The 18,014-nt window shown below is 45.2% G+C and overlaps 1 protein-coding gene and 1 pseudogene across 2 annotated transcripts in view; both read left to right on the forward strand.

Annotated features, from left to right (window-relative positions):
* Positions 1 to 18,014, forward strand: part of BICRAL (BICRA like chromatin remodeling complex associated protein) — a 124,620-nt gene that overhangs the window by 37,907 nt on the left and 68,699 nt on the right. The gene's annotated exons all lie outside the window — the stretch shown is intronic.
* Positions 285 to 8,950, forward strand: LOC140708885 (uncharacterized; annotated as a pseudogene).

Consider the following 18,014-nt stretch of genomic DNA (forward strand, 5'->3'; position numbering starts at 1 on the left):
ATGTTTAATGGACACGGAGAAAAGGGGAATCGAGTGTTTACGCCTTTCCCAGCGCTGCCGGGGCCCCAGGAAGACCAAGTTCAGTGTCTCGGGCGGGGGCGCAGGCGGGCAGGGGGCGGCGAGGCCGGGCCGGGGGCGCCTCGGCGAGGTGGGGGCCCGGCGCCTTTCTTTTTCCTTTTTTTTTTTTTCTCTTTTCCGCGGATGCAAATTTCTGGAGCGGGGAGAGGGAGAGCCCGGGAAGGGGGTGGCGTGGCGGTTGGTGGTGGGGAGGGGAGGGGAGGGAAGCCTTTTAATGACTCATTGATTGAGCCGGTTTAAAATTAGTTGTGTGCGCGAGTGTGAGTGTGTTTTCCGCCCCCCGGAGCCGCCGGGAGCCGGGAAGGAGGGAGCAGGACTCGGCGAGGGGAAGACGGCACGGCGGGGCCGCGAGCAGGGGGCAGGGAGGGCCTGGAGTGACGGCGGGCGAGGAAGAAAAATAAGCTTTTCCAATCTCCTCCCCTCTGTTTTCCCCCCCTCGTTTCTTTTCTCTCTCGGAAGCTCTAGGGTGTGAATCACATTTTCTTTCTTCTCGGCAAAATGGACCCCGCGTCTGGGGAGGGGGAGGGGAAAGGGTGGGGAGGGAGGCGGCGGAGACGGGGTTTATTTTTCATCCTGGCTTCGTCCTTCCCGCCGCATCTGCGGGCGGCCGCGGCGAGGAGAGCAGATCCGGGCTGCGGCGGGGAGAGCTCGGGGCCGGCGAGTCGCCCTGGCCCCGCTCCCGCTCCCGCTCCGAGCCCGCGGCGGCGGCGCGCACCTGCCGCTGGACTGCTCTTTCCCAGCCGCCTCGCTGCCTGCCGAAGTACCGCAGAGGATCCGCAGCCGGATCCGGCCGAGCCCCCAGCCGCGCGGAGGATCCGCGGCCGGGTCCGGCTGAGTCCCCACCCGGGCGGAGGACTCGCGGCCCAGCTGGGCGTTTCCTACGAGGCCCGTGCTGTCCGCCGCGCCGGCCAGAAGAGCTGTGTGGCTGGGACGGCGCTTTTTTGGCCGAGTGCGCGCGGGCCTGATGCTATTCGCGCCCCCCGAGTAGCCCCGAATGCGGGATCTTGGGTGGGGGGTGCGGTTGGAAGGCGCTAAGATGGCGCTGGGCCTGGCCTGTCGCCAGGGCTGGTGGCGCAGTTGCTCGGCGGGCGCCATCTTTCTCGCGGCGCGGGCGGCGCCCTCCAAGGACATGTCGCTGACCAGGGCGCCGCGAGGCCCGGGGCCAGCGGGAGCCGAGAGCAGGGTGCTGAATTCTGGAGATGGGACTGGGGTCGCGCGGCCTTCTCCTTCCCCACGGCCCCAGACCCAAAAGACGAGGCCGCCGGCTCGGAGCGGGAAGGGCTGGGGTCAGCTTCTTCCTCCTTCCCACTTGTGATGGAAGAAGGGGACTGGGCGTCGAGCCTCGCGGCTGATGGGTTCCCTCCCTGACCCCGCACCCCCACTCCTCCCAGTCAAAATTGGAGGTGAGGCGCTTCTGCCATTTTCTCTCCTGCCATCTGAGAGTGGACGCCTTTGTCTTCTCTGGCCCGGCGTGGGGGCAGGGCATTGAAGCTTTTCCTTCATTCTCCAGTTACTGAAAGTAGAGTCCAACCAGGTTACAAAACTAAAAGAAGAGTCCAGGACATTGTCTGTCTGCCTTCCCGTAACATGGTTCTCTCGTTTCTTAGTTTTACTCTAAAACAACCATGAGGAGACATTCACTAGTCAGATTGAGAAGGTGATGGGTTCCAGTTTTCTGAAACATCTTGTTGGCTTTCATATTACTTCAAATGGCAGTGAATTAAGTTTCTTAGAACGCTGATCTGAAAAGTTAAATATGCTTTAAAACACTCTGAAACTCTTCTAAAAAGCAAAACTGCATTATTTTCTTAAAAGCATCCATGTAAGTATCTGTTGGTAGTAAGTATCTGTGTTAGAGATGGGGGAGGGGTTTAACGTTTACATTGTTACTGAAAAGAGGAGGGGAAAGATTTGTAAAGCTCTGATTTCTCTAGAAGTCCGCAGACATGGAAAGTAAATAGTTAATTTCTAGTATAGAAAAATAACACAGTGGTGCCAGTAGATGTGTCCTTGTTTTTATAAATATACATAGTGGATGTTTTAGACCATTTAATAAGACCTATCTCATTGAACATCTGTATGCCAGAAACTCTGCTTGATGCTTTGTATAATTTCTATTATATCAGCCCTGAAATAGTGATTTTATGATGTGTCTACCGGTGAATGAACTAACGTTCACAGAAGTATAGTAATTTGTTCGAGGTCTTGCAGTTTTTAGTAAAGTTGCCATTGGATCACGAAAGCTGTGTTTTTCCCCTTACACCTGTGGTTTCCAAATCTGAGCATCAGAATTAACTTGGGAGATGTTTTTAAATAGAGATTTGTAACATCACCTCTTCCACCATCATTTGCTAGGGCCAATGGGGTCCTTTAATTATGTGTTTAATTATGTGTAAGACGCTCCAACTTGTTGATGTTCAGTGTTGACATTCTGGCCCACCTTGCACCCGCTATACCCAAAGATCTAGTATTCATTCCAAAACTTTCCAGTTGATTCCAGTGTGATACAGATACACATTTGGACTTTCTTATACTATGCTATGCACTGTTACTGCTGGCTCTTTTGAATTGGAACATGAGAATTGAGGTCCATATAATTTTTGTTTTGAGGAGGAGTCTCGCTCCGTCGCCCAGGCTGGAGTGTAGTGGCGCGATCTCGGCTCACTGCAAGCTCCGCCTCCCGGGTTCACGCCATTCCCCTGCCTCAGCCTCCGGAGTAGCTGGGACTACAGGCGCCCGCCACCACGTCCGGCTAATTTTTTGTATTTTTTTTAGTAGAGACGGGGTTTCACCGTGTTAGCCAGGATGGTCTCGATCTCCTGACCTCATGATCCGCCCGTCTCAGCCTCCCAAAGTGCTGGGATTACAGGCTTGGGCCACCGCGCCCCGCCGAGGTCCATATAATTTTGAGTTTCAGCAGTTTTTTGCTCACATTAGTCTCATTTTTATTTTTCCCATTTTAGCTGCCATTTATCAAATAATCGAAATTATTTCCTCAGAGAAAAAGGTTTAGGTATCCTAAGACCTTAAAATCTTAGTACATTTTTTAAAGTATATTGTCTCATTCTGTTGGGAAGTTACACAACATACAGGCTTCTAGGTCTAGCCAGGCCATCTAGTTTAGTCAAGACAGCTGTGTAACAAACATAGCATTGAGGCAGGGCACGGTGGCTCATGCCTGTAATCCCAGCACTTCGGGAGGCCGAGGTGGGCGGATTACCTGAGGTCAGGCGTTAGAGACCAGCCTGTCCAACATGGTGAAACCCCATATCTACCAAAAATACAAAAAAGTTAGCCGGGTGTGGTGGCAGGTGCCTGTAATCACAGCTACTTGGGAGGCTGAGGCAAGAGAATCACTTGAACTGGGGAGGCAGAGGTTGCAGTGGCCCGAGACCCTGCCATTGCACTCCCAGTCTGGGAAACAAGAATGAAACTCCAATCTCAAAAAAAAAGAATCCAGGATTGATCCAGAAATTAAGAATAGGTTAGAAAAGACCCTGATATAAAGACCTGAAGATAAATCCTTAAAAGATTGTTTCCTGAATTTTGAATTGTGGACATACCTTCTGGTTTTGGGAAGTAGGATGATCAAGTTATGTGGCACCTAATAGCAGAATATGTATAAAAACACAGGTCAGGGCCAGGCACGGTGGCTCACACCTGTAATCCCATCACTTTGGGAGGCTGAGGTGGGCAGATCACGGGGTCAGGAGTTTGAGACCAGCCTGACCAACATGGTGAAACCCTGTCTCTACTAAAAATACAAAAATTCGCCTGGCGTGGTGGCACATGCCTGTAATCCCAGCTACTCAGGAGGTTGAGACAGGAGAATGGTTTGAACCTGGGAGGTTGCAGAGAGCTGAGATCGCACCACTGCACTCCAGCCTGGTGACAAAAAACGGGTCAGGAAGAAGCATCTAGAGCAGGTGATGAATAGATGACCTTACTAAAATGAGAAAGAGAACTAAGTCAGTGATGAAATCATTAACTTCTCTGGATTAAGGATCATGTATTTTACTTATTTTGTGCTTTCCCTTGTTGATTCTTCTCAGATCGTTGTGTTTAGTGATTGCTAGGAAGAGTAGTTTAAAACTTAGATTTTTGATGCAGATGTCAGAATTATACCATCTTTGCATATGTCCACATTGGAAAATTTTTGTAAGGAGCATCTGTTGAATACCTTTGTGCAGTCTGTCCAGTCTAGACCACTAGGTGGGTGGAGTGACTTACAGTTTTTGAAGGGAAGTCACTTCTGGTTTTTCTCCCCTTGTTTTTTATGGTAAATGCCAAAGTAATTATAATCTTTGACTAGACTAAAATCCAATAAAACTTGAAATGAGGGGGAAATCTAAAATAAACCTGCTTAGAGGGAAACAGTAGCTTCTTTAACCTTTATTGGAATTCAAGATCTCTGCACTCACGGAATTTACAGTATAGTGGGGAAGGACAGAAAATAGTTAAAAAATCAAGATAATGACAGATTAAGAAAAAATATAAGTGGCTGGTGGAGCTAAAAGAGTATGTTGGGAATGACCATTTTGTGTAGTGAGGGTCAAGGAAAGTCTCTTTGTAGAGGTGATATTTGAGCTGAGACTTGAAACATGAACTTGTGCTAGCCATGTGAAAAGCTGGGGAGACATTCCAGACATGGGAACAAGTTCAAAGAACTGGAAGGCTGGGTGTTAGACTGGAGAGAAGGCTCCTCTGAGCAAGGGGAGATATTAAGAATAGGGTAGGCATGAGATGGAGATGGGGAAATCCTATAGGTCTTCTTGTGTTACATCATAGGGGGATTTTTGGATTTTATTCTAATGGCAATGAGGGGTTTTAATTTGGGCAGTGATAATTTATTTAAAAAATAACTATTTAGAGGAAGAGAGGAAACAGGGAAGTTAGGAGGGTATTGTAGTAGTCAGCCCAAGATCAATAGTATCTCGGGCAAGTAAAGTGGCAATGAGATACAGCAGAGTAGACAGCAGCTTTCACATACATATTCTGGAGATGGAATCAGAAGGATTTGCTTAATAGGTTGGCTGTGGAGGGAGAGGGAGGAATCAAGGGTGCCTTCAGGTTGCACGCCCCAGCCTTGGGCTGCTGATGGTACCATTTGCTGGTTGGAGAAGACTGGAGGAGGAACAGGTGGGGAGGGGTGGGTAGCAAGAGTTCTGTGTGGAACCTGCTGTATGTTTGAAATACTTGGGAGACATCCAAGTGGAGAGTTAAGTAGGCAATGAATATTGAAGTCGAGCTGAGGGGAGTGATCTAGACTGCACATGAATTTTGGGAGTCACTAGTGTACAGATGGCATGTCATGGAACTGATTGAGATTGTTTGTGGCCTTAAGATCAAGCCGTAGGAGACTGATTTGACTAATAAAACTCTGGTCTCCCACACAACCAGCTCTGGGGGGGAAAAAACCCTAAAACACTAACAATGGCTAAAGCTTGGGCAAAGGAGACTGAGAAGTTTCAGCCATTAAAGTGGGAGAGTGTTTTATTTTCAAGAAAGAGGGAATGGTCACCTCTGTCAAATGCTGCTGAGAAGTTACACAATGAGAATAGAGAAATGTTTATTCGGATTTGACAACATGATGGTGATTGTTTTGACAAGTGGTCCAAGCCACATTGGAATGCTTTGAAGAGAGAGTAGGAAGGGAGGTGAATATCGACAGTTAGGGAAATTTTGCTGCTGTAAAGTGGAGAGAAACAGTTTAGTGGCTTCAGAGGGAGATGGGGTCAAAGAAGAGGGCTTTTTTTGGTTTTTTTTTTTTTGGTTTTTTTAGACAAGGTGTCAGTCATCCAGGTTGGAGTGCAGTGGTGCAAATTATGGCTCACCACAGCCTCAACCTCCTGGGATCAAGTGATCCTCCTACCTCAGTCTCTTCTGAGTAGCTGGGACCACAGGTGTGCACCACCATAACCCAACTAATGAAAAAAAAATTTTTTTTTTGTAGAGACAGAGTGTCCCTATGTAAAGAAGAGGGCCTTTCTTTTAAACAGTGGGAACTAGATAGGCTAATGAGAATATTTAATAGAGAAGGTGAGACTAATCCAGAAGACTACTAGTGGAGCAGCAGTCTTTTTTTTTCTTTTTCTTTTTTTTTTTTTGGAGACGGAGTTTTACTCTTGTTGCCCAGGCTGGAGTGCAGTGGTGCAATCTCGGCTCACTGCAACCTTCACCTCGGGTTCAAGCAATTCTCCTGCCTCAGCCTCCCAAGTAGCTAGGATTACAGGTATGCACCACCACACCTGGCTAATTTTGTATTTTTATAGAGACAGGGTTCCACACAGTGTCTTGGTAGTCTTGGTCTCTTCGCAAGGCCAGCAACTTAAACGAAGAAGGGGTAGTGGATGATTTCAGGAGAGATGGACACTTCACCTTGAGCAACAGGACAAGGAACTGAGTAACTGGGAAACAAGGTCGTTTCAATGCTGGGCGTTGTTGAATCCCTCACCATGGCTTGGGGCCATGAATTTAAGGGGAAGCCAGTCAGCTGAGCTAGTTGTGTGATTTTTCTCCTAGCAACATTCAGCCGTTACGACTGCAGCAAAGAGCAGGCAGGTGATCAGTTCACCCAAAATTCGTGTTTTGCCCTGCAGGTTTGACAGAGGAGAAGCAGTGCCAGAGGCTTGAGAGTAGTTGCAAGGGGGTAATTTTGATGATGAGCCTTGAAATGTTAGCCAAGTAGGAAAGCAGGAGAAGAATCGGGGTGGGGGCCATGAAAATCATTACTGGCTTAAAGTGAGTTAATGGGTACAGAGTTTCATTTTGGGAAGATGAAAAATTTCTAAAGCTGGATAGGGCTCTTGATTTCACAACAATGTGAATGTATGTATTGCCACTCAACCGAACACTTTTGAATAGTTAAAATTCAGTAATTCTATAGAGAAATAAAGGGTTTTCCCAATCCTGGAAAAAAAAATGGTTAAAATTGCACTTTGGGAGGCCGAGACAGGCAAATCACTTGAGACCAGGAGTTCAAAACCAGCCTGGCCAACATGGCAAAACCCATATCTACTAAAAATACAAAAACAATAGCCAGGCATGGTGACACACACCTGTAATCCCAGCTACTCAGGAGACTGAGGCATGAGAACTGCTTGAACCTGGAAGGCAGACATTGCAGTGAGCTGAGATCTCCCCGCTGTACTTCAGCCTGGGTGACAGAGCTAGACTGTCTCAAAAAAAAAAAAAAAAAAATGAACACTTAAATATTTGTGGCAGATAGAGGTGTTATTTGCATATGGAAGAAAATTGCTTTGGAAATGAAATCTCAGATTACTGAAACTAAAGAGAAAGTATGTCTTCTTATCATGGTACCAAACTTGAGGGTGCATAAGTCACCTATAGATGTAGAGATTCTAGAATAGGACCTGAGAATATTACATTATTTGCTCCCATGTTTACTGTTTTGTTCTAAGCCTTTATCACAGCATTCAAAACAAGTTGAGCACTCAGTAAACATTTGCTGACTCAGTATTTGCAGAACCTAGGTAGAGTAGAATGATGGGAATCAAAAGGAAAGCAGTGTTCTGTAGAGATCGGCAATGCCTCATAGTATTAGAGGGATCTGTGAGAAAAAGAATCAAGACCATTGAATGTGTGGTGGGTTATAGCATTTGACGTTCTGATCTGTGCAAGTGATGAGGAAAAAAATCTGATTACAGAACAGGAAAGGAGAGAAATAAGCATTGAGTTCCGTTTTTTGTTTGTTTTTGAGACAGGGTCTCTCACTCTTACCCAGGCTGGAGTGCAGTGGTACAGTCGTAGCTCACTGCAGCCTGAACCTCCTGGACTCAAGGGATTCCCCCCACCTCAGCCTCCCAGGTAGCTGGGACTATAGGAACGCAACACCACGCCCAGATAATTAAAGAAAAAAAATTTTTTTTTTTTTTTTTTGGTAGAGACAGGGGTCTATCTTTGTTACCCAGGCTGGCCTCAAACTCCTGGGCTCAAGCAGCCTTCCCACCTTGCCCTCCCAAAGTGCTGGGATTACAAGCATGAGCCACAGCATCCTGCCAAGAAAATCATTTTTTACTTAAACAATGTCAAATGGAAGTATGTAGCACCCCCCCACCTTCTTTTCCCCATTCTTTCCGCTTTGAATCTGCTGTCATTCACTTTTTCATGAGTTTTCTTTGCTCCCCAGATAGGCTAAGCAATAACCGTAAAGTGAGATTAGAGAAAATAAGAATGGAGTAGATGATGGAATTCAAAATAGCTGTCTACATTCTTCACTGAGAAAGATAGCTTTGAGTTAAAGGTGAGAGGAGCAAATCTGGAATGTATCCACCATGGGGAAAACAGGTGAAACAGCATGATTTACGTAGCATACCAGATGCGTTTCTGCATGGCATGGCTCTTGCTTGATGAATAATGTTCTGTATAGTAGAAGTGGAAAACACAGTGAGTGAAGGAGCTGGCAGAAGATGGGCTAGGGGAGTTGGGGAAGAGTGAAATGAGTATGGAGAGGTGAGAGAGCTGACTGAAAAGGCATGTGGGGTGTGGACTTTAAAAGGAAAGCCCTAAGGTGGAAATCACTAACATGGTGCCTGGCTGCTAGCAAAGGGAGCCCAGGAGTTGGCTGTGCTGGGGGTGGCCTGCCCTTTTGTAGTGCAGTTGAGGAGAGCTCAGGGACTGTCAGAATGCTGTGTGGGAAGATGGAAGAAAGAGGACCTAGGAGCAGCAGCTTTGTTCTGGTTTGTTGTTTTCTCATCCCTACCTCGTGTGTACTCCCACTCAGGAAAAGATCCTGTGACCTCGCTGTATCAGATCTTATACCCAGGTTCTCCTTAATCCCGATCAACTTTAACCTATAAAGTTATGATTTGTTTACTTACAAATTTATTTGTAATAAAGTTGTGAAACCGAACATGTTCTGTTTTTGTGGGTTCTTTGGCTCTCTATCTTGCAAACACATTAAACACTTAACATTACTTAAAATTAAAGCCCTGAGTCTGAGAATGTGAGAGAATAAGATATGACAGATACTGGCTTTCTAGAAATGATTTATTTCAGTTGAACCCAAATCCAGGACACTTTGTTTCATTAGGAATTGAACTTTGTGTCCTGGCCTGAAATGGAAACATTTTCACAAGGAAGAAAATGAGGGGGAAGAGAAATAATATTTGTTAAACCTTCACCTTGTTTGAGACCCTGACGGGTTTGGTTTTTGTTTTTGTTTTTTGAGATGGGAGCTCAGTATGTTGCACAGGCGTGTCTCAAACTCCTGGGCTCAAGCGATCTTCTCACCTCGGCCTCCCAAAGTGCTAGGACTACAGGTATGAGCCACTGCACCTGGCCTCTGATGCGTTTTTAATAAATACAGTCATGTGCCATTTAATGACAGGGATTGGTTCTGCTGAATGCATCGTTAGGTGATTTCATTGTGTACAAACACCATAGAGTGCTGTTACGCAAACCAAGATGGTATAAGCTACCACACACCTAGGCCATATGATATAGCCTGTTCCTCCTGTACTGTAAATCTGTACAGCATGTTACTGTACCTGGATACTATAGGTGACTGTATTTGTGTATCTCGACATAATCTAAACATAGGGTACAGTGAAAATATGACACAAAAGAAAAAATGGTGTACCTGCATAGGGCAGTTACCATGAATGAAGCTTGGAGGACTGGAAGTTGGTCTGGGTGAGTCAGTGAGTGGTTAATGAATGTGAAGGCCTAGGACATTACTGTACACTACTATGAACTTTATAGACACCATACACTTAGGCTACATTAAGTTTATGAAACATTTTTCTTAATAAGCTTAGCTTCTGTAACTTTTTTTCTTACAAACATTTTTGGTTTTTTTCCAAGACAGTATCTTGATCACCCAGGGTTGGAGTCCCATGGCATGATCATAGCTGTAGCCTCCATCTCGCAGGCTCAAGCAGCCCTCTCACCTCAGCCTCTGTTGAGTAGTTGGGATTATGTGCGTGCACCACCATACCCAGCTAATTTTTTTTTTTTTTTTTTAATGTAGATATGAGTTCTCGCTATGTTGCCCAAGCTGGTCTCAAACTCCTGGCTTCAAGCAGTCCTCTTGCCTCAGCCTCCCACAGTGTTGGGATTACAGGTATAAGCCACTCCACTTGGCCTAGATTTAATTTAACCCTGAGACTTTTTAGAAGTGTGAATAAGTATATTTAGAAATTGATGCTGGATGCGGTGGCTCATGCCTGTAATCCCAGCACTTTGGGAGGCCGAAGTGGGTGAATCACTTGAGGTCAGGAGTTTGAGACCAGACTGGCCAACATGAAGAAACCCCATCTCTACTAAAAATACAAAAATTAGCCAGGCGTGGTGGCAGGTGCTTGTAATCCCAGCTATTCTGGAGGCTGAGGCACAAGAATTGCTTTGAATCTGGGAGGCGGAGGTTGTAGTGAGCTGAAATCGCGCCACTGCACTCCAGCCTGGGTGACAAGAGCGAAACTCTTCTCACAAAAAAAAAAAAAAGAGAAATTGGCTGGTTGGTTTATTTCTTTTATTTATTTTTGGAGATGGAATCTCACTCTGTTGCCCAGGCTGGAGTGCTGTGGCACAATCTCAGCTGACTGCAAACTCCACCTCCCAGGTCCAAGAGAGTCTCATGCCTCAGCCTCCCCAGTAGCTAGGATTTACAGGCACATGCCACCATGCCCAGCTATTTTTTTTTTTTTTTTTTTTTTTTTTTTTTTGAGACGGAGTCTCGCTCTGTTGCCCAGGCTGGAGTGCAATGGCGTGAACTCAGCTCACTGCAAGCTCCGCCTCCCAGGTTCACGCCATTCTTCTGCCACAGCCTCCCAAGTAGTGGAGACTACAGGCGCCCGCCACCATGCCCGGCTAATTTTTTTTTTTTTTTTAAAGTAGAGACGGTTTCACTGTGTTACCTAGGATGATCTCGATCTCCTGACCTTGTGATCTGCCCGCCTCGGCCTCCCAAAGTGCTGGGATTACAGGCGTGAGCCACCGCGCCCAGCCGCTAATTTTTGTATTTTTAGTAGAGATGGGGTTTCACCGTGTTGGCCAGGCTGGTTTCCAACTCCTAACCTCAAATGATCCACCAGCCTGGGCCTCCCAGAGTACTGGGATTACAGGCATGAGCCACCATGGCCGGCCAGGTTGGTTTATTCTTGTTTCCCATTAGAATTGTAATTCTCCAGATCTGTGAGAGTTTTAGGACGGAGAAATCTGTGAAAGTCAACCCCTTTTCACTTTGTGTGTATGTGTGTGTGTGTGTGTGTGTGTGTGCGTGTGTGTTTTTGTCTGGCCGTGTACCTGTGACCTTGAACTCCTGGAGTCAAGTGATCCTCCTGCTTCCCCTGCCAAGTAGTTGAGACTACAGGTGTACTCCACCATGCCTGACTCTATTTTATATCTTTTATGAGCACTAATATTTTATGTTCTTTTTTCATTTGTATTGTCAAGTTTTAAGGTTAAGCTAGACATATCAATTAAGAACTTACTATAAGTGGCTGGGCATCATGGCTTCCGCCTGTAATCCCAGCAGTTTGGGAGGCTGAGGCGGACGGATCACTTGAGGCCAGGACTTTGAGACCAGCCTGGCCAACATGGTGAAACCCGTCTCTACTAAAAATACAAAAAAAAAAAAAAAAAAAAAAATAGCCCGGCGTGGTGGCCGGCACCTGTAATTGCAGCTACTCGGGAGGCTGAGGCAGGAGCATTGCTTGAACCTGGGAGGCGGAGGTTGCAATGAGCCAAGATCACGCCATTGCAATCCATCCCGGGCAACAAGAGCAAAACTCTGTCTCAAAAAAAAAAAAAAAAAAAAAAGAAACCATAAGTCATGCAAGAGTCTATTTACTGATCTCCCCACCAACACTCTCAAAGAGAATTATGCATGAACTACAGTCAAGGTAACTGAAAACATCTACATCTGCTGTTAGAAAGTTATCTAACTTGTTTTCCAAAACTTTTTGCTATTAGATTTAAAAACGTGACAAAAGACTAGGAGCGGTGGCTTACACCTGTAATCCCAGCACTTTGGGAGGCCGAGGCTGGTGGATCACCTGAGGTCAGGAATTCAAGACCAGCCTGGCCAACATGGCGAGATCCTATCTCTACTAAAAATATAAAAATTAGCCAGGCATGATGGTGCACGCCCGCAATCCCAGCTACTCAGGAGGCTGAGGCACAAGAATTGCTTGAACCTGGGAGGTGGAGGTTGCAGTGAGCCAACATCATGCCACTGCACTCCAGCCTGGGCAACAGAGAGCAAGACTCTGTCTCAAAATATAAAAATAAAATACATATATATATATAGATATATATAAAATGTGACCTATTTCACATTGTTTTATTTCTGTCATATATTACCTGAATTCCCAACATATAATTATTATTTAATAGATGTTCTATGTCTCAAATTACCTTACTATCAAAAATTACCTTGAGCTTGACTCTCAAGCGTATCTTTAGGACATAAGAGGCTGTGAAAGTCACAGAATAAATATTTTCAGAGCATGATGTGGATTTTGTATAATGTATATGCACGTTTAAGATATGTTCCATTCTTTTTAAGATTAACTTTTCAAATTAAATTTTTTTTTCTTACATCATATTGCTTTCTAGAATGTTTCTTTTCTAAGTGGAATGTCTTGTTTTGAAAATTATTACCATCACTATCTACTCTGAAATAAAAAGGCAGTGCAGTGATATTTCATCAGCAAATATTTATTAAATGCTAAATTTGTGCAGAGCATTTGGAGGGCACAGGAACACATAATCTAGGCAGGTGGATCATATGTACACACAGAAAACTACACAACAGTGTATGGCAAGTGCCAAATGATTAGTATAAGCAAGAGCAAAGGAGAGAGAACCTTTGACTGAGGTGGTGTGACAGCATCTATTCATTTATCCATTCAGCAAATATTGAGCACATAATGTGTGCCAGGTGCCATTCTAGGCTCCCAGGATGCTGCAGTGAGCAAAAGATCAAAGCCCTGTTCTCTTGGGAAAGACAGACAATAAACCTAAGCAGACTCTGTAGTATGTTATGGGGTAAACATATAGGAAGATAGGGAGTGCTGGGGTGTGGGAAGATTGTCTGGAAGGTCATGATTGTCTTTGAGCAGAGTCTTGAAAAAGTCTTGGCCGGGCGCGGTGGCGCAAGCCTGTAATCCCAGCACTTTGGGAGGCCGAGACAGGCGGATCACGAGGTCAGGAGATCGAGACCATCCTGGCTAACACAGTGAAACCCCGTCTCTACTAAAAAATACAAAAAACTAGCCGGGCGAGGTGGCGGCGCCTGTAGTCCCAGCTACTCGGGAGGCTGAGGCAGGAGAATGGCGTGAACCCGGGGGGCGGAGCTTGCAGTGAGCCGAGATCGCGCCACTGCACTCCAACCTGGGCGACAGAGCGAGACTCCGTCTCCAAAAAAAAAAAAAAAAAAAAAAGAAAAAGTCTTAAGTGTTAAGCCTGAGGATATCTGGAGGAAGGGCATTCCAGGCAGACAGCAGCCACTGCAAAGGGCCTAAGACATGAGCGTGCATTTTGAGTTCTGGGTGTGGCAAGGTAGCAAGGGCGAGAATCAAAAGGGATCAGAGAGGTTGAGGAGCAGAGCAGTCGTGTAGGACATTATGGGTGTTCACAGTCTAGCACATAAAAGAATTTTGGTTTTTACATGACAGGAAGTGAAGGTTCATTGGAGAGTTTTGATTTCTGTTTTAAAAGGGTCACTTCTGGAATTTGGGTTGAGAATAGATTCTAGAGTATAAAAGAGCAAAAGCAGAGATAGCTGGTGGGAGATGATGATGGCTTGGACCAGAGAGATGGTAGTGGAGGTGGTACGTGATTGGATTCTGGATGTAATTTGAAGGTATAGCCAGTGGGATTTCCGGACAGATGCGATGTGGGTAAAAGAGAATGAGCTGTCAGTCGGGTGCGGTGCTCATGCCTGTAATCCCGGCACTTTGGGAGGCCAAGGCGGGTGGATCACCTGAGGTCAGGAGTTTGAGACCAGCCTGACCAACATGGAGAAACCCCATCTCTACTAAAAGTACAAAATTAGCCAGGTGTGGTGGCATGTGCCTATAATCCCAGCTACTCGGGAGGCTGAGGCAGGGGAATCGCTTGAACCCAGGAGGCAGAGCTTGCGGTGAGCTGAGATCGTGCCATTGCACTCCAGCCTGGGCAACAAGAGCGAAACTCCATCTCAAAAAAAAAAGATGAGCTATCAAGGGTTACATGTAAGAAATGGAATTTGAACTGGAGCCTAAAGGAAAAGGAAGATTTTGTTGACCAGGAAAAGATACATAAGCAGAGGAACTTAGGTGGAAAAGAACAAAGTTAGGTTGGGGTTTTATAAGAGAGGCAGACAGTAAGGAGACTTCTTTGGATGAAGTGAGAAGTTTAAAAAGAGAGAAAAGGGAAGGCTGGGAAGGACCTTGCGATCAGCTTGTGAAATGCACTAAATGTAAGGCCAAAGTATTTTAATTTTCTCTTATATGTTAAAAAATCCTAAAGATTTTCAAGCAAGGAGTGATTTGACTTAAAAAGGAAAAAAAAAGTAACAGCTTTGGAACCAGACCGATCTGAGTTCTAGCATCTTGCTGTAGGTACTGCCTTGAGTGAGTAACTTCCCTGAGGGAGTGTGCCTCAGTTTCTTCCTCTGGATAGAGGACTTACCTTTCAGAGGGAGTTTGAAAGGACTAAGTGAGATCATGCATATAAAGCATTAACATAATGTCAACCCATTTGGGTCTCAGCTATCACTGCTTTTTTTATTATTAAATTGTTACAGGCCCGGTGCAGTGATTCATACCTGTAATCCCAGCACTTTGGGACACCAAAGCAGGTGGATCACCTGACGAGGTCAAGTGTGAGACCAGCCTGGCCAACATGGTGAAACCCTGTCTCTACAAAAATTGCAAATATTAGCCGAGCATGGTGGCACGCACCTGTAATCCCAGCTGTTCCAGAGGCTGAGGCAGGAGAATCACTTAAGCCTGGGAGGCAGAGGTTTCAGTGAGCCACGATTGCACTCCAGCCTTGATGACAAAGTGAGACTCTGTCTCAAAAATAAATAAATAAAATGGTGGACCCAGCTATGGAAAAGAATGATATCATGCCCTTTGCAGAAACTTGGATGGAGGCAGAGGTCATTATCCTAAGTGAACTAACTCAGAAACAGAAAATCAAATGCCACACGTTCTCATTTATAAGTAGGAGCTAAACAACAGTACACATGGACATAAAGATGGAAATAATAGACACTAGGGACTTCAAAAGGGGGTAGGGAGGGAGCGGAGTGAGGGTTGACAATTACCTATTGGGTACAGTGTTCACTATTTGGGTAATGGGTACACTAAAAGCCCAGTCGTCACCAGTATGCAATATGCCCATGTAAAAAATATGCACATGTACCCTCTGAATCTAAAATTAAAATAAATCTAAAAAAGAGTCACATAAACCAGAAAAAGAAAACAAATTTTTTAATTAGAAAAAAAAAAGGTGGGCCGGGCATGGTGGCTCACACCTGTAATCCCAGTACTTTGGTAGCCCAAGGCAGGCAGATCACTTGAGGCAAGGAGTTTGAGACCAGCTTGGCCAACGTGATGAAACCTCGTCTCTACTAAAAATACAAAATTAGTCGGGGGTGGTGGCAGGCACTTGTAGTCCCAGCTACTCGGGAGACTGAGACAGGAGAATCGCTCAAACCCTGGAGGTGGAGGTTGTAGTCAGTTGAGATGAAGTCACTGCACTCCAGCCTGGGCACTGTCTCTAAATAAATAAATAAAATTAGAAAACAAATTGTGTAGGGTTTGCATATAACCTACACAGATCCTCTCATATACTTTAAATCATCTCTAGATTTGTTTTAATTTTATTTTTTATTACTGCTCCTTGCAGAGCATAGCTACCCCATAGGCAGCATGCCCACAGTAGCCAGTCATTTCTAGAATACGTACAATATTTAATACAATGTAAATGCTATGTAATAGTTGTTAGACTATATCATTTTAAAATTTGTATTATTTTTTGATGTTATATTGTCATTTTTTGTTTTATTTTTCCCAAATATTTTCAATCTGTGGTCGTTTGAATCTGGGGGTGCGGAACCCATGAATATGGAGGACTTGACTGTATTAACAGTGCCTGGAGAAGGGGAACATCACACACTGGGGCCTGTCGTGGGGTGGGGGTAGGGGGGAGGGATAGCATTAGGAGATATACCTAATGTAAATGACGAGTTAATGGATGCAGCACATCAACATGGCACATGTATATATATGTAACAAACCTGTACATTGTACACATGTACCCTAGAACTTAAAGTATAATTTTAAAAATGATTAAAGAACAATGATAAATAGTAATCATTATTGGTAAAAAAAAAAAAAAAAAAAAAAAAAAAAAAAAAAAAAAAAAAACAGTGCCTGGAAATTTTTTACCCAGTAGAAATATATATTAGAGACAAAGTCTCACTATATTGCCCAGGCTGGACTTGTACTCCTGAGCTCAAATGAACCTCCTGCCTTGGCCTCCCAAAGTGGTGGGATTATAGGCAGGAGCCACCATACCTGGCTGAAATATTTTTATATCACATTATATTAGCAAATATCTTGAAATATTACTGTCTTCCAAATGAGGGTAGTTATTAGATTCACCACTAAATCTTTTTTTTTTTTTTCCTGAGATGGACACTTGCTCTGTCGTCCAGGCTAAAATTCAGTGGTGTGATCTCAGCCTACTGCAACCTCCGCCTCCTGGGTTCAAGGGAGTCTCCTGCCTCAGTCTCCTCCTCAGTAGCTGGGACTACAGGCATGCGCCACCATGCCTGGCTAATTTTTTGTATTTTTAGTAGAGACGGGGTTTCACCATGTTAGCCAGGATGGTCTCAATCTCTCGACCTTGTGATCCTCGAGCCTTGGCCTCCCAAAGCACTGGGATTGCAGGCATGAGCCACCGCTCCCAGCCCATCACCACCATTCTTGTCCAGAAGTTTTACATCTTCTCCAACTGAAACTATGTATCTCATGGTCTCTTGATACAAATAATTACAATACAAATTCCGGTTCACATGGTGTTTCTTAGGATTTATTAAAGATTTCAGTAGACAGAAGTTTATGTCTCTTAAAGAGAGTTTAAAAAGATGACATTAAATCAGTATCTTTAAACTGTTTGTAGAAACTCATTGTAAAACCTTGCTTGGAGTAATATGCTACAAATATATTTGTCCATATTCTTTCTTAAATATTTATTTATTTATTTATTTATTTGAGACAGAATCTTGCTCTGTCTCCCAAGCTGGAGTGCAGTGGCCCGATCTTGGCTGACTGCAACCTCCGCCCCCCGGGTTCAAGCAATTCTCCTGCCTCAGCTTCCCAAGTAGCTGGAATTACAGGCGTGCACTACCACACTCGGGTAATTTTGGGTTTTTGTTTTTTTTTTTTTTTTGAGAGGGAGTCTCTCTCTGTCGCCCGGGCTGACTGGAGTGCAGTGGCCGGATCTCAGCTCACTGCAAGCTCCGCCTCCCGGGTTTACACCATTCTCCTGCCTCAGCCTCCCGAGTAGCTGGGACTACAGGCGCCCGCCACCTCGCCCGGCTAGTTTTTTGTGTTTTTTAGTAGAGACGGGGCTTCACCGTGCTAGCCAGGATGGTCTCGATTTCCTGACCTCGTGATCCACCCATCTTGGCCTCCCAAAGTGCTGGGATTACAGGCTTGAGCCACCACGCCCGGCCTTGTTTTTTTTTTTAAGACACAGTCTCACTCTGTTGCCCTGGCTGGAGTGCAATGGCACAATCTCGGCTCACTGCAACCTCTGCCTTCCAGCTTCAAGTGATTCTCCTGCCTCAGCCTTCCGAGTAGCTGGGATTACAGGTGCCTGCCACCACGCCCAGCTAATTTTTGTATTTTTAGTAGAGATAGGGTTTCACTATGTTGGCCAGGCTGGTCTCTAACTCCTGACCTTGTGATCTGTCC

This window comes from Chlorocebus sabaeus, chromosome 17 (genome assembly GCF_047675955.1).
Source record: "Chlorocebus sabaeus isolate Y175 chromosome 17, mChlSab1.0.hap1, whole genome shotgun sequence".
Lineage (NCBI taxonomy): Eukaryota > Metazoa > Chordata > Mammalia > Primates > Cercopithecidae > Chlorocebus > Chlorocebus sabaeus.